This window comes from Capra hircus, chromosome 15, assembly GCF_001704415.2.
Source record: "Capra hircus breed San Clemente chromosome 15, ASM170441v1, whole genome shotgun sequence".
Taxonomy (NCBI): Eukaryota; Metazoa; Chordata; class Mammalia; order Artiodactyla; family Bovidae; genus Capra; species Capra hircus.
This window is the reverse complement of record NC_030822.1, coordinates 14,041,155-14,058,103: the sequence shown is the minus strand read 5'-3', so window position 1 is coordinate 14,058,103 and position 16,949 is coordinate 14,041,155.

Genomic DNA, 16,949 nt, shown 5'->3' with positions numbered 1-16,949 from the left:
TCAACACCAAAATCAGATTGATTGTATTCTTTGCAGGCAAAGATGGAGAAGCTCTATACAGTTAACAAAAACAAGACCAGGAGCTGACTGTGGCTCAGCTCATGAACTCCTTATTGCCAAATTCAGACTTAAATTGAAGAAAGCAGGGAAAACCACTAGACCATTCAGGTATGAGCTAAATCAAACCCCTTATGATTATATAGTGGAAGTGAGAAATAGATTTAAGGGACTAGATCTGATAGGTAGAGTGCCTGATGAACTATGGATGGACATTTGTTACATTGTACAGGAGACAGGGATCAAGACCATCCATGGACAAGAAATGCAAAAAAGAAAAATGGCTGTTTGAGGAGGACTTACAAATAGCTGTGAAAAGAAGAGAAGTGAAAAGCAAAGGAGAAAAGGAAAGATATAAGCATCTGAATGTAGAGTTCCAAAGAATAGCAAGAAGAGATAAGAAAGCCTTCCTCAGCAATCAATGCAAAGAAATAGAGGAAAATAAGAGAATGGGAAAGACTAGAGATCTCTTCAAGAAAATTAGAGATACCAAGGGAACATTTCATGCAAAGATGGACTCGATAAAGGACAGAAATGGTAAGGACCTAACAGAAGCAGAAGATATTAAGAAGAGGTGGCATGAATACACAGAAGAAATGAACAAAAGAGATCTTCAGGACTCAGATAATCACAATGGTGTGATCACTCACCTAGAGCCAGACATCCTAGAATGTGAAGTTAAATGGGCCTTAGGAAGCATCACTATGAACAAAGCTAATGGAGGTGATGGAATTCCAGTTAAGCTATTTCAATCCCAAAAGATGATGCTGTGAAAGTGCTGCACTCAATATGCCAGCAAGTTTGGAAAACTCAGCAGTGGCCACAGGACTGGAAAAGGTCAGTTTTCATTTCAATTACAAAGAAAGGCAATGCCAAAGAATGCTCAAACTACCACACAATTGCACTCATCTCACACGCTAGTAAAGTAATGCTCAAAATTCTCCAAGCCAGGCTTCAGCAATAAGTGAACCATGAACTTCCTGATGTTCAAGTTGGTTATAGAAAAGGCAGAGGAACCAGAGATCACATTGCCAACATCAGCTGGATCATGGAAAAAGGAAGAGAGCTCCAGAAAAACATGTATTTCTGCTTTATTGACTATGCCAAAGCCTTTGTGTGCATCACAATAAAGTGTGGACAATTCTGAAAGAGATGGGAATACCAGACCACCTGACCTGTCTCTTGAGAAACCTATATGCAGGTCTGGAAGCAACAGTTAGAACTGGACATGGAACGACAGACTGGTTCCAAATAGGAAAAGGAGTATGTCAAGGCTGTATATTGTCACCCTACTTATTTAACTTCTATGCAGAGTACATCGTGAGAAACGCTGGGCTGGAGGAAGCACAAGCTGGAATCAAGATTGCTGGGAGAAATATCAATAACCTCAGATATGCAGTAGACACCACCCTTATGGCAGAAAGTGAAGAGAAACTAAAAAGCCCCTTGGTGAAAGTGAAAGAGGAGAGTGAAAAAGTTGGCTTAAAGCTCAACATTTAGAAAACGAAGATCATGGCATCTGGTCCCATCACTTCATGGGAAATAGATGGGGAAGCAGTGGAAACAGTGTCAGACTTTATTTTGGGGGGGCTCCAAAATCACTGCAGATGTTGATTGCAGCCATGAAATTAAAAGATGCTTACTCCTTGGAAGAAAAGTTATGACCAACCTAGATAGCATATTCAAAAGCAGAGGCATTACTTTTCCAACAAAGGTCCATCTAGTCAAGGCTATGGTTTTTCCAGTGGTCATGTATGGATGTGAGAGTTGGACTGTGAAGAAAGCTGAGTGCCGAAGAATTGATGCTTTTGAACTGTGGTGTTGGAGAAGACTCTTGAGACTCCCTTGGACTGCAAGGAGATCCAACCAGTCCATTCTAAAGGAGATCAACCCTGGGTATTCTTTGGAAGGAATGATGCTAAAGCTGAAACTCCAGTACTTTGGCCACCTCAAGCAAAGTGTTGACTCATTGGAAAAGACTCTGATGCTGGGAGGGATTGGGGGCAGGAGGAGAAGGGGACGACAGAAGATGAGATGGCTGCATGGCATCACTGACTCTATGGCCATGAGTCTGAGTGAACTCCGGGAGTTGGTGATGGACAGGGAGCCCTGGCGTTCTGCAGTTCATGGGGTCACAAAGAGTTGGACCTGACTGAGCGACTGAACGGAACTGAACTGAACTGAAGCAACTTAGCACGCACACTCGCAAGCCAGTAAATTATTAAACTCTAATGGTAATTCATGCTAAAGTATTTAGACAGAAGTGTGTTAATATCTGCATTTTACTTTTAAATGCAAAATTAAGAAAAAATTAGATGGATTATCACCTGGATGGAATGATTAAGGGGATGGATATGGTAAACTTAGAATCTATGTTGTGGGTATTCAAATGTAAAATCTTTCAAAGTTGCTTCATGTTTTCTTTTTGTGTGTTTGTTATGTCCCTGATGCTAGTTTTTTTTTTGTTTTTTTTTTTTTCCCTCTCTTTTTTAAACTTTTTGTTAGGTACAGAGGAACCTGGTGGGCTAAAGTCCATGAGATAGTAAAAGACTCCGATTAAGCTTAGCGACTAAACAACAATAGCCAATTAACAAACAATGGTTCAGTTCAGTTCAGTTGCTCAGTCGTGTCCGACTCTTTGCGACCCCATGAATCGCAGCCTGCCAGGCCTCCCTGTCCATCACCAACTCCTGGAGTTCACTCAGATTCTCGTCCATCGAGTCAGTGATGCCATCCAGCCATTTCATTCTCTGTCATCCCCTTCTCCTCCTGCCCTCAATCCCTCCCAGCATCAGAGTCTTTTCCAGTGAGTCAACTCTTTGCATGAGGTGGCCAAAGTACTGGATTTTCAGCTTTATCATCATTCCTTCCAAAGAACACCCAGGACTAATCTCCTTCAGAATGGACTGGTTGGATCTCCTTGCAGTCTAAAGGACTCCCAAGAGTCTTCTCCAACACCACAGTTCAAAAGCATCAATACTTCGGCGCTCAGCCTTCTTCACAGTTCAACTCTCACATCCATATATGACTACTGGAAAAAACATAGCCTTGACTGCTGCTAAGTCGCTTTAGTCGTGTCCGACTCTCTGTGACCCCATAGACGGCAGCCTACCAGGCTCCCCCGTCCCTGTGATTCTCCAGGCAAGAACACTGGAGTGGGTTGCCATGTCCTTTTCCAATGCATGAAAGTGAAAATTGAAATTGAAGTCACTCAGTCATGTCTGACTCTTTGTAACCTCATGTACTGCAGCCCACCAGACTTCCCCATCCCTGGGATTCTCCAGGCAAGAGTACTGGAGTGGGGTGCTGTTGCCTTCTCCGTAGTCTTGACTAGATGGACCTTAGTCAGGCAGCTGCGACCGGTGCACTAAGCACAGGCAGCTGGGACCAGCGCACTAAGTGCTGCTGAGGGGAGCTACCCCACGTCCGAGGTCAGGGGCAGCGGCTGAGGGGAGTTACCCCATGTCCAAGAAATGGTGGCTGCGTGGGCCCAGGAAGGCCTAGAGGAGCCATCCCATTTGAAGGTCAGGAAGGGTGGCGGTGAGGAGATACCCCTCATCCAAGGTAAGGAGCAGCAGCTGCGCTTTGCTGGAGCAGCCATGAAGAGATACCCCACACCCAAGGTAAGAGAAACCCAAGTAAGATGGTAGGTGTTGCAAGAGGTCATCAGAGGGCAGACACCCTGAAACCATACTCACAGAAAACTAAACAATCTAATCACACTAGGACCACAGCCTTGTCTAACTCAATGAAACTAAGCCATGCCCGCGGGGCAACCCAAGACGGGTGGGTCATGGTGGAGAGGTCTGACAGAATGTGGTCCATTGGAAAAGGGAATGGCAAACCATTTCAGTATTCTTGCCTTGAGAACAAACAATGGTACTCAGCCATAAATATGAAAGTATCCATTTTCCCCCAAACTCCCCTTCCATCCAGGCTGCCACATTAACATGGGGCAGACTTCCTTTTGCTATACAGTAGGTCCTTTCTGGTTATCCACTTTAAATATAGTGGATATCCACTTTAATACAGCAGTGCGTCCATGTGAATCCCAAACTTCCTAGCTCTTCCGTCCCCCCAGTAAATTATTGGGGTGAAATAAAGAATAGAATGAACAAACAACTGGAGGTGCAACAATTTTGCTAAAATATCTCTAGTTATTTTAGCTTGAAATTAAACATGGGTTTTTTTTAGTCAAGATTAAACTATTATTTTTACTTACAGATATAGCTGCATTGTTCACCTCGCTTCTTCTTCCCTTTACTGTGATGCAATGAGAACCAGATAAACCCTTCATGTACTTATTATTATTATTAGCCCTATTGAACCCTGGAATAATCAAACCCCTTCCCCCTCTCCTGAGAGAGAGTGGCAAATACAATCTCCCAAAGGTAAACTAATCTCTGGGAAGAGAAGGGAAAAGTCTCTAGTATGCAGTCCTTTGCCTGGGAATTTTATCACCCTTTAAGCTCTGCGGAGGAAAATTGTTACAACTCTACAAAGATTTCCTAGATTTTCAATCACCTTTTGACTTCTAAAGTTTGTTCTTTAGCTGAGATTTCACTTTCCTTTTTTTTTGAAAAACCCTAACTGCAGAAACATGAAAATATTTTTTTCTGCAGTTCTATTGACACCGGTGTCTGTATTCTTTATCAATTTTCTGTACCATATTAATATTACTTTGCCTAGAGATGTGCAATCACTGTTTCCTTGTAATAATTTTTCCCTCTTTCAATAAATACTTGTTTAGAACCCAATAAACTATTAACTTTGCTTTGGCCTTGTACTCTATGTTAGTTATCTTTCAAAAGCTTTTAAATTTTGCTTTTCCAAATTAAGAATACAACACCGGTTAACATATCTGCGATGGATTTGGGTACCTATAAGGTTTAGAAAGTCTTATTCTATTCATGCATTTTTTCTTTCACATTGTAATGTTGTAGAACAGAGATATTAAGGTAATTAATGTATATAATTTATATCTCCTAATCCGCACAAAACCAGATAGTTATGAACTGGTGCATTGTAGAATCAATGGCATTTTAGGATGCAGAGTTTATTGTAATAATTCTTCAGGTTCTGCTCTCATTAGTGAAATGTTAAGGGCTTCCATGGCTCTAATAAATAATAGCCATAATTTTTTTTTCTGCTCCATTTTATATATTTAATGGAGGTTGAGCAGAGACTCTTTTACAGTCTTTGTCAGTCCCTGATTCTCAGGAAGAAACTGTTTTTTATTCTAATCTTCTAATCTGATGTCTGTAATACAGTATTCTAATATGTTTGCTTTAGTAAAATTTTTCTAGTTGTCATTATATGTAAATATTTTATGATCCCAAGGATTCTGAATCAGAAGTTTTATGTATCAGTCCTAAACTAGCCATCATCATAGAGATTTAAATTTTTCTTGTTTTTTCCTTCTCTCAATGCATTAAATAGCCAGTTCATTGAGTGTGTGTTTCGTTCCCTTGGGTCAGTATTTTAAGACAAGAAACTGATAAAGTAATTGAAGAAAAAGTGCTAATGGCTAAAAAGGAATTGATAAATTGAATCTCTAAGAAAAAAGTTGTCTTTTTTATATACTTATGCTTAAATTAATTTATACCTTTAACTTTTGTATAGATTTTTACATTTAACTTCTGTATAGATTTTTATACTTGTTCACTTACCAAAATTGGAAACAATTTGAATCAGAATCAGTGAATGGAAAGAATTAAGAGGAGAAAAGTAAGACTAAAAGAATGCACTTCAGAAGACTGAATATCTGATTCATGTTTTGTTTCATTTCACCAGGATTCTAGTTGTCCATCTGCCCTTATTATATAATATGTCAAGTGTTTAAAAATGATGATCCTGGATATTTATATGTTGTAGCTGGGAGACTTTAGTTCTAACTTGGAAAACAGCTGATAGACTGCAAAATCCTTTAAGCAGATAATTCTGTAAGTTCGGCAAAATCTTATTTACTGAAAAAAGCTTGACCCTAACTCATTCTATTCTATAAATCATTTCTGTATGATTTAGTATTAATATTTTACATTTTATGGGTCATTATCTTATTTCCACAATTTGTTGCTATTTATGGAAATCGATTTAATGCTAAGTAACACAAAACAAAAAAATTTCAGTTTTGAAAATTTTGTTGACAATTTCTGTAATGGGTTTAAGATAGTAATTTGACCAAATCTGACATGAAAATAGTTTATAAGTGTATAATATTACATAACAATATAATAATTATTACTATTTATAATTCATAGTACATTTTTGCATTATAAATGCTTATGACCCAAATGTATTCCAATTAAATAAGATTTCAGGATATAGCATAAATGGAAATTAGAGAGACCTTAACCAGCTCTTGGAGACTCACAAGAGCTAAGATACTAATACTTCCATTAATACTAATACTGTACTTCAAGATACAAATTCTCCAATAAATCTGTTGAAACTCTTTGACTTAATTTATTCCCAGTATTTCCAAATGTGTTTGACTACAAGAATCTCTTAGGCAACCACCAATAAGTGTGTGTCTATCAGGGCTTCTCTGCTGGCTCAGACGGTAAAGAGTCTGCCTGCAGTGCGGGAGACCCAGGTTTGATCCCTGGATCAGGAAGATCACCTGGAAAAGGAAACTACAACCCACTCCAGTATTCTTGCCGGGAAAATCCCATGGATGGAGAACCCTGTCAGTCTACAGTCCATGGGGTCAGTAAGAGTCGGTCACGACTGAGTGACTTCAGTTTCACTTTCCATCTGTGTGCATACATGCCCGTACACACATATGTGCTATGTGTGAGACCAATGAACATCTCACGGGATACTAGCACTTCTGTGTAAAAGTCTATAACACTCCCCTAATTCATTATATAAACCCCAAAGTCCTGTGAGTTATCACAGGCTGGCAGTGCTGTCAGTCAATGGAGGTCTTGGGTGCTGACTGTAGTGAGCAATTCAATTAATAATTCCTAGAATTTAGTAAAATATTGATAGTGATAATCACTTGGATGTCTCATAAGCAAACAAGCAAACAAAAAAACAAAAAAAAAGAGTGGATTCTAAATCCCCACCCCCAGAGAGTCGTAATGAGTATCTCTATTATTTATAAGAGGGCTTCCCTAGTGGCTCAGATGGTAACGAATCTGACTGCAATGCAAGAGACCCAGATTCATTCTCTGGGTCGGGAAGATCCCCTGGAGGAGGGAATGACTAGAGGTTCTTTAGTTATTAGACCTTTCCCAATGACCAGTTAGTTTGGAGGATCCCTAATATCCTTATAGAACACTAATGTTGTATAACTCATGTGTTTGGAAAGATGCACATTTTCCCTAGATGAGAATTCCCTGAGGTTGTGAAATATGTATTATTCATTTAATTATCTTAACACTTACATAATGCCAGGCACATGCAATTAAACTTTTAAAAACTCTGAGCATAAATTATTTCACTAATTGGGAAAATATTGAGATTGTTGAGAATCTCTTTTTTGATAATCTAGAACACATTCAGATATGGATGCACAACATTGGAAGATGGGTCTTAGTCTTTGGCTAAACAGGCTGGTTAATACTTTACTGCTAAGTGATGCATAATTACACACATAGTCACTCAAACAGTGAGCCAATTGTAGGACTCCTCTAAAAAGACAGGGTATTACAGCATATGACAGAAAGCAAATCTAAACATCTGATGCCTGCAGGTTGGCACATGTTTTGACATAAAGTATAAGAAGTTTTGACATAAAGTATAAGAAGGGGTCTTATAAGAAAGCCTTCTTCAGCAATCAATGCAAAGAAACAGAGGGAAACAACAGAATGGGAAAAACTAGAGATCTCTTTAAGAAAATTAGAGATATCAAGGGAATATTTCATGCAAACATGAACTCGTGAAAGGACAGAAATGGTATGGAGCTAACAGAAGCAGAAGATATTAAGAAGAGGTGGCAAGAATACACGGAAGAACTGTACAAAAAAGATCTTCAAAACCCAGATAATCATGATGATGCGATCACTCATCTAGAGCCAGATATCCTGGAATGTGAAGTCAAGTGGGCCTTAGAAAGCATCACTATGAACAAAGCTAGTGGAGGTGATGGAATTCCAGTTGAGCTGTTTCAAATCCTGAAAGATGATGCTGTGAAAGTGCTGCACTCAATATGTCAGCAAATTTGGAAAACTCAGCAGTGGCCACAGGCCTGGAAAAGGTCAGTTTTCATTTCAATTACAAAGAAAGGCAATGCCAAAGAATGGTCAAACTACCACACAATTGCACTCATCTCACACGCTAGTAAAGTAATGCTCAAAATTATCCAAGCCAAGCTTCAGCAATACGTGAACCGTGAACTCCCTGATGTTCAAGCTGGTTTCAGAAAAGGCAGAGGAACCAGAGATCAAATTGCCAACATCTGCTGGATCATGGAAAAAGCAAGAGAGTTCCAGAAAAACATCTATTTCTGCTTTATTGACTGTGCCAAAGCCTTTGACTGTGTGGATCACAAGAAACTGTGGAAAATTCTGAAAGAGATGTGAATACCAGACCACCTAACATGCCTCTTGAGAAATCTGTATGCAAGTCAGGAAGCAACAGTTAGAACTGGACATGGAACAACAGACTGGTTCCAAAAAGGAAAAGGAATACGTCAAGGCTGCATATTGTCACCCTGCTCATTTAACTTCTATGCAGAGTATATCATGAGAAACGCTGGGCTGGAAGAAACACAAGCTGGAATCAAGATTGCTGGGAGAAATATCAATAACCTCAGATATGCAGATGACACCACGCTTATGGCAGAAAGTGAAGAGGAACTAAAAAGCCTCTTGATGAAAGTAAAAGAGGAGAGTGAAAAAGTTGGCTTAAATCTCAACATTCAGACAATGAAGATCATGGCATCTGGTCCCATCACTTCATGGGAAATAGATGGGGAAAGAGTGGAAACAGTGCCAGACTTTATTTTTTGGGGCTCCAAAATCATTGCAGATGGTGACTACAGCCATGAAATTAACAGACACTTACTCCTGGGAAGAAAAGTTATGACGAACCTAGATAGTATATTCAAAAGCAGAGACATTACTTTGCTGACTAAGGTCCATCTAGTCAAGGCTATGGTTTTTCCTGTGGTCATGTACGGATGTGAGAGTTGGACTGCGAAGAAGGCTGAGCACCAAAGAATTGATGCTTTTGAACTGTGGTGTTGGAGAAGACTCTTGAGAGTCCCTCGGACTGCAAAGAAATCCAACCAGTCCACTCTAAAGGAGATAAGCCCTGGGTGTTCTTTGGAAGGAGTGATGCTAAAGCTGAAACTCCAGTACTTTGGCCACCTCATGCGAAGAGTTGACTCATTGGAAAAGACTCTGATGCTGGGAGGGATTGGGGGCAGGAGGAGAAGGGGACGACCGAGGATGAGATGGCTGGATGGCATCACGGACTCGATGGACGTGAGTCTGTGTGAACTCCGGGAGGTGGTGATGGACAGGGAGGCCTGGCGTGTGCGATTCATGGGGTGGCAAAGAGTCGGACACGACTGAGCGACTGTACTGAACTGAACTGAACTGAACTGATAAGAAGGGGTCAAGAGGAACAGACCTACTATCATTCTTTGTCCCAGATTCACCATATTGGTCACCTTTCTATGCCTAAGCAGAATTGAATAAGGAGTGAAGCCAATGCTAATATCCATAAGGAAGTGTCCTCTTGTGAAAACATCAGCACAGATCAGACAAAAAGACTGGGTTCAGGAAAAAACAAAAAAGTAAATTGTAAAGTCAAACTCAATTGTGATATTTTAGCTTCCACTCCAATATTTTTTTCCAAAAATAAATCTTGCAGACAGGGTTATGAAATTGACATTTTCAAGTTCTGTATTTTCATTATGTAGTTCATTTATTCAATCATTTTTATTAAACTTATACTTTGGGTCAGAACGTGTGTGGGATTGAAATGAAAGAATGAGTATAAGTCATTGTAGCCCACAACTTAGAGTCAAAAAATAAATAATACAGCACACTACAGTACGTGCAATGTTTGAGATACTTGTAGGTTGTCACCAAGGGAAGAGAGTAGGGGTACTCTGTCTGCAAGCACAGAGGAAGATTGATGAAGGAAAAGATTCCTCAGAGCAATCTCAGATGATGAGTGGGAGATAATGAGTTAAAGGCAGCTGTGGAGAATTGGGCATTCCCAGCATGGAAAAAGAGGACAAAAAGAGAACAGAATAACCATGCTATGTATGGGAAATTCCTGATAATTTTTTATATCACTATAAAACTACATACATGGCAAGGGTTTATAGCCATCAGACTAGAGGGCCAGGATGAGGTCAGATTATGAAGGGATTTAATGTTTTAAGGTTAGAAGCTTACAAGTTATCTTATAGATGACTGAGAGCCTGAATGAACTAGAATTCTTTCAACTGCAAATAGAAGAAACATAACTAAAAATAACCCAGTTCAAAAAGGAAGTGTATTGGCCCACATAACTTTGAAATCGTGTTGGATCTTTTAAAGCCTCATATTATTATCAAGTCAGATATAATAGCAAGAGCTGGAGCAGCATTTTAAGCTCTTGAGTGAGGTACTGCAGATAGAATATTTAAAAAGAAAAGAACCAGGATTCGTGACAATTGGAGCTATTATAGCAGCCTGGAATACTTATACATTAACTGCTTTATGAGAAAAAGGAATGAACACTTATCTTGTCCAGGTTAATCTGCCTTTTATTGTAGCAACACAATCTATATTTCACAAGTTTATAGATAACGTCTATCAGTCGTGTTTGCCTTTTTGTGACCCCATCGACTATATAGTCCATGGCATTCTCCAGGCCAGAATACTGGAGTGGGTATCCTTTCCCTTCTCCAGGGTATCTTCCCAACCCAGGGATCAAACCCAGGTCTTGTTCTTTACCAGTTGAGCCACAACGAAGCCCAAGAATATTGAAGCAGGTACCCTATCCCTTCTCCAGTGGATCTTCCCAACCCAGGAATTCAACTGGGTCTCCTGCATTGCAGGCAGATTCTTTAACAACTGAGCTATCAGGGAAGCCCATGCACATGGAATCTTTAACTATTTTCTTCTTCGTGGTGATGACACAATGAGTTAGCATTGGTCCACACAAATATTTAGTTAATTAAATAAAATTACTATGACAAGTTCAGAAGGAAATGAAATGTGTCTGAAGTACCTCTAAGAATTTTCCAAAAATTCAGGCTTAGTTTATTCTCTTTTTATTTACAATCCAAAGGTATCCTATTATGAATTTATCTTTTGTTCATCATATGATTTATTTTAAATAGTTCTCTCCAACCTCTCCTAAACCAAAGGTAGCTCCCTCCACTGTGATAATTAACTCCATTTTCAGGTGATTTTTCCCACTATCATGTAGGAGAGCCCAAAACACTGACAAAACTACAAAGATTTTGTTCAATATATGCCAGTTTAAGTTAAATCTCCAACTTTGTGTTTGAAAAATACACCTTTGCTCTTGTTTTACATGACTTTTATTTTCTCAAGTCAGTCTCTCCTATCAGAAAGCTTCCATAAGCCTCTTATCCTTATCCTTCAGAGGACAAACAGACTGAAAATCACAATTACAGAAAATGAAACAATCTGATCACATGGACTACAGTCTTATCTAACTCAAGGAAACTATGAGCCATGATGTTTAGGGCCAACCAAGACAGACAGGTTATAGTGGAGAGGTCTGACAAATCGTGGTCCACTGGAGCAGGGAATGGCAAACCACTTCAGTAGTCTTGCCTTGAAAACCCCATGACCAGTATGAAAGGCAAAATAATAGGACACTGAAAGATGAACTACCCAGATTGGTAGGTGTCCAATATGCTAATGGAAAGGGTGGAGAAATAACTCCAGAAAGAGTGAAGAGAGGGAGCCAAAGCAAAAACAACACCCAGTTGTGGATATGACTGGTGATGGAAGTAAAGTCTGATGCTGTAAAGAACAATATTGCATAGGAACCTGGAATGTAGGTCCATAAATCAGGGTAAATTGGAAGAAGTCAAATAGGAGATGGCAAGAGTGAACAATGACATTTTAGGAATCAGTGAACTAAAATGGATGGACTGGAATGGAAAAATTTAACTCAGATGACCATTACATTTACTACCATGGGCAAGAATCCCTTAGAAGAAGTGGAGTAGCCACCATAGTCAACAAAAGAGTCTGAAATGCAGTACTTGGATACAATCTCAAAAATGACCAAATGTTTTCTGTTTATTTCTGAGGCAAACCACACAGTATCACAGTAATCCAACTCTATGCCCCAAACAATTATCCTGAAGAAGCTGAAGTTGAAAGATTCTATGAAGACCTACATGAACTTCTAGAACTAATGTCCCAAAAAGATGGCCTTGTCATTACAGAGGACTGGAATGCAAAAGTGGGAAGTCAAGAAATACCTTAAGCAACAGCCAAATTTGGCCTTGGAGGACAAAATGAAGGAAGACTAATGCTAACAGAGTTTTCGCAAGCAAACACACTGGTCATAGCAAACACCTTCTTCCAACAATACAAGAGAAAATTCTGTACATTGACATCACCAGATGGTCAGTACCAAAATCAGCTCGAGCATATTCTTTGCAGCCAAAAGTGGAAAAACTATACAGTTAGCAAAAACAAGACCGGAAGCTGACTGTGGCTCAGATAATGAACTCCTTATTTCCAAATTCAGACTTAAATTTGAGAAAGTAGGGAAAACCACTAGGCCATTCAGGTATGACCTAAATCAAATCCCTTACATTTATACAGTGGAAGTGACAAATAGATTCAAGGGATTATCTGATATACAGAGTGTGTGAAGAACTATGGATGGAGGTTTATACAGGAAGCAGTGATCAAGACCATCCCCAAGAAAAACAAATGCAAAAAGGCAAAATGGTTGTCTGAAGAGGCCATACTCAGAAAAGAAGTGTAGTGAAAGGCAAAGGAGAAAAGGAAAATTATATCCATTTAAATACAGAGCTACAAAGTTTAACAAGGAGAGATAAGAAAGCCTTCCTCAGTTATCAATGCAAAGAAATAGAGGAAAACAACAGCGTGGGAAAGACTAGAGATCTCAAGAAAATTAGAGATACCAACGGGATATTTCATGCAAAGATGGGCACAATAAAGGACAGAAATGGTATGGACCTAACAGAAGCAGAAGATATTAAGAAGAGGTGGCAAGAATACACAGAAAAACTGTACAAAAAAGATCTTCATGACCCTGATAACCATGATGAAATGAATACTCACCTAGAGCTAGACATCCTAGAATGTGAAGTCAAGTGGGCCTTAGGAAACATCACTATGAACAAAGCTAGTGGAGGTGATGGAATTCCAGTTGAGCCATTTTAAATCCTAAAAGATGATGCTGTGAAAGTGCTGCACTCAGTATACCAACAAATTTGGAAAACTCAGCAGTGGCCATAGGACTGGAAAAGTTCAGTTTTATTCCATTCCTAAAGAAAGGCAATGCCAAAGAATGCTCAAACTACCGCACAATTGCACTCATGATATGCTAGCAAGTGAAAGTGAAGTCGCTCAGTCGTGTCTGACTCTTTGCGACACTGTAGACTGTAGCCTACTAGGCTCCTCTGTCCATGGGATTTTCCAGGCAATAGTACTGGAGTGGATTGCCATTTCCTTCTCCAGGGGATCTTCCCAGCCCAGGGCTCAAACCCGGGATTCCTGTATTGTAGACAGACGCTTTACCATCTGAGCCACCAGGGAAGTCAAAGAAATGCTCAAAATTCTCCATGCCAGGCTTCAACAGTACATGAACCATGAAATTCCAGATGTTCTAGCTGGATTTAGAAAAGGCAGAGGAACCAGAGATCAAATTGCTAACATCCACTGGATCATTGAAAAAGCAAGAGAGTTCCAGGAAACCATCTTCCTCTGCTTTATTGACTACACCAAAGCTTTTGACTGTATGCATCACCACAAACTGAAAATTCCAAGAGAGATGGGAATACCTGACCACCTTATCTGCATTCTGAGAAATCTGTATGCAGGTCAGGATGCAACAGTTAGAATAGGACATGGAACAGCGGACTGGTTCCAAATCAGGAAAGAAGTACGTCAAGGCTGTATATTGTCACCCTGCTTATTTAACTTCTATGCAGAGTACATCATGCAAAATATCGGGCTGAATGAAACACAAGCAGGAATCAAGATTGCCAGAAGAAATATTAATAATCTCAGATATGCATATGAGGAATGGCAGTAAGCGAAGAGGAACTAAAGAGCCTCTTGATGATAGTGAAAGAGGAGAGTGAAAAAGTTGGCCTAAAACTCAATGTTCAGAAAACTAAGATCATGGCATCCAGTCCCATCACTTCATGGCAAGTAGAAAGGGAAACAATGGAAACAGTGAGATACTTTATTTTTGGAGGCTCCAAAATCATGGCAGATGGTGATTTCAGCTATGGAATTAAAAGAGGCTTGCTCCTTGGAAGGAAAGCTATGACCAACTTAAACAGCCTATTAAAAAACCAGAGACATTACTTTGCTGACAATGGTCTGTCTAGTCAAACTTCGTTTTTTCAGTAGTCATTATGGAGGTGAGAGTTGGACTATAAAGAAATCTAAGTGGTAAAGAATTGATGCTTTTGAACTGTGGTGTTGGAAAAGACTCTTGAGAGTCCTTTGGACTTCAAGGAGATCAAACAAGTCCATTCTAAAGGAAATCAGTCCTGAATATTCATTGGAAGGACTGATGTTGAAACTGTAATTCCAACACTTTGGCCCCCTGATGTGAAGAACTGACTCCTTAGAAAAGACTGATGCCGGGAAAGATTGAAGGCAGGAGGAGAAGGGGCAACAGAGCATGAGGTGGTTGGATGACATCACCAGCATGATGGACATGAGTTTGAAAAAGCTCTGTGGGTTAGTGATGGACAGAAAGCCTGGTGTGCTGCAGTCCATGGGAGTCACAAAGAGTCAGACACGACTGAGTGACTGAACTGAGCTGAGCTGAGATTTTCTAAAGACAACTCTAAAATTAGGACATGTCCCCTAAGCTCACAGGGTAAAGAATCTGCCTGCAATGCAGAGATCCTGATTCGACCCCTGGGTCCAGAAGATCCCCTGGAGAAAGAAATGGCTACCTTCTCAAGTATTCTTTCCTTGAAAATTCCATGGAGAGAGCAGCCTGGCAGGCTACAGTCTATAGGGTTTCAAAGAGTCAGATGCAACTGAGGGATTAACACTAACTTTCCTGAGTAGTAAGCCATTCATGTACTTACTGTTTTGTTTTCTTTAGATACTCGGTCAATTACTTGACAAATATGAAAACAAAATGTGGGATCCTAGGTTAGAACTAACTATTTTACCATGTCATTGAATATATATTCTATGTATTTCAAGGACAATGAAAAGTAAATAAATTAAAAGTCAAACAGAACTGGGTTCTAAGAAAACTCTTAACTGTTAGTAATTGGTTCAGGATTCTTTTAGCCTCAAATTATAGAAAACCCAACTTAAAATGATAAAGGTGAGGAAATTTGCTTTTTCACACATCAGTTCAGTTCAGTTGCTCAGTCGGGTCCGACTCTTGGCGACCCCGTGAATCGCAGCATGATAGGCCTCCCTGTCCATCACCAACTCCCAGAGTTCACTCAGACTCACGTCCATCGAGTCAGTGATGCCATCCAGCCATCTCACCCTCTGTTGTCCCCTTCTCCTCCTGCCCCCAATCCCTCCCAGCATCAGAGTCTTTTCCTGTGAGTTAATTTCACACATAGTATGATATTAAACAATTATAGACTCTGTGCTTCTTTTGGTTTTTCCTTCAGGTTGGCTACTCTCATAGCTGAAAATGGCTGCCAGTATCAGCAAGAACAGATTCTCTCTTAACAGTCAGTGGAGAGAGATAGCTGTTTACTTAACCATAGAATAAAAATGCTTCTCTTCAGTCAGTTTGAGCTAATGTAAACTATGTGCCTACTTGTGGACCAATAGTGATCAACAGGGAATAACATATGTCAATTGCTTGAAGCCAAGGCTTCTGAGCTATCATTGGTAAGATAGATGGAGTGCCATAATTGGCTTAGAATAATAAAGATTAAGTCTGAAAATAGAGTCAATGAAACTCAAGTCAAAAAGACTGCTCAAAAGAGAGATGAGTAACTTAACACATTTGAGTTGCATGCAGTCACCAGTGTTTAAATGTCTCATCTTTTTCTACAAGATGCATTTTATAATATTTTAGCCATTAGGGCCTTAGAGCAGAAAAACAGTATTACCTAAGAACATTTCAGTAAGTCAGTTTGTTCAACTATCCTTCCCTCAAGTAGACTATTCTTCAAGATGAACCTCTCTTTCCCCTCCTGATGCCAATAAACTCCTCTGCAAAATGTCCTCAATTACTTAATGTATTTGGAGAAATGGGATCATAGTAGAAGACTGTCTCGTTTTATAGAGGAAATGGGTTGTGAATATACATAAGCAGTCATATGAATAAAAGGATATAAAAGAGCAGAAACCTCTTATCTATAGCCACCACTTTCATTTTTGGGTGTTATAGTAGTGACACATTAAGTAAAAGTTCAATAAAATGCTGCTAAAGAAGAGATTCTTTTGGACCAAATGAATAAGCCTAGAATTTAGTCTCTAGTCAGAAATAATTTAAAAATATGATCATTTATTTCCAGTTGCCCCAAGTTTTTTAACATGGGACATAAAAGTTTGTCATGCCAATTAATTCTTAATAATGTGCTAAAAGTTTCTAAAATAAACTTTTTCTATTTTACTAGTATTTAGTATTTTAAGGTTATATGCTACATTATCCTACTATGTCTTAGGCTCATTTTGAAAGATCTTCTGTAGGTTGCTCATTTTTACTTTTCATAAGACTTTAAAATTTTCAGATCATTCTATTGTACACCTGTAACTCAT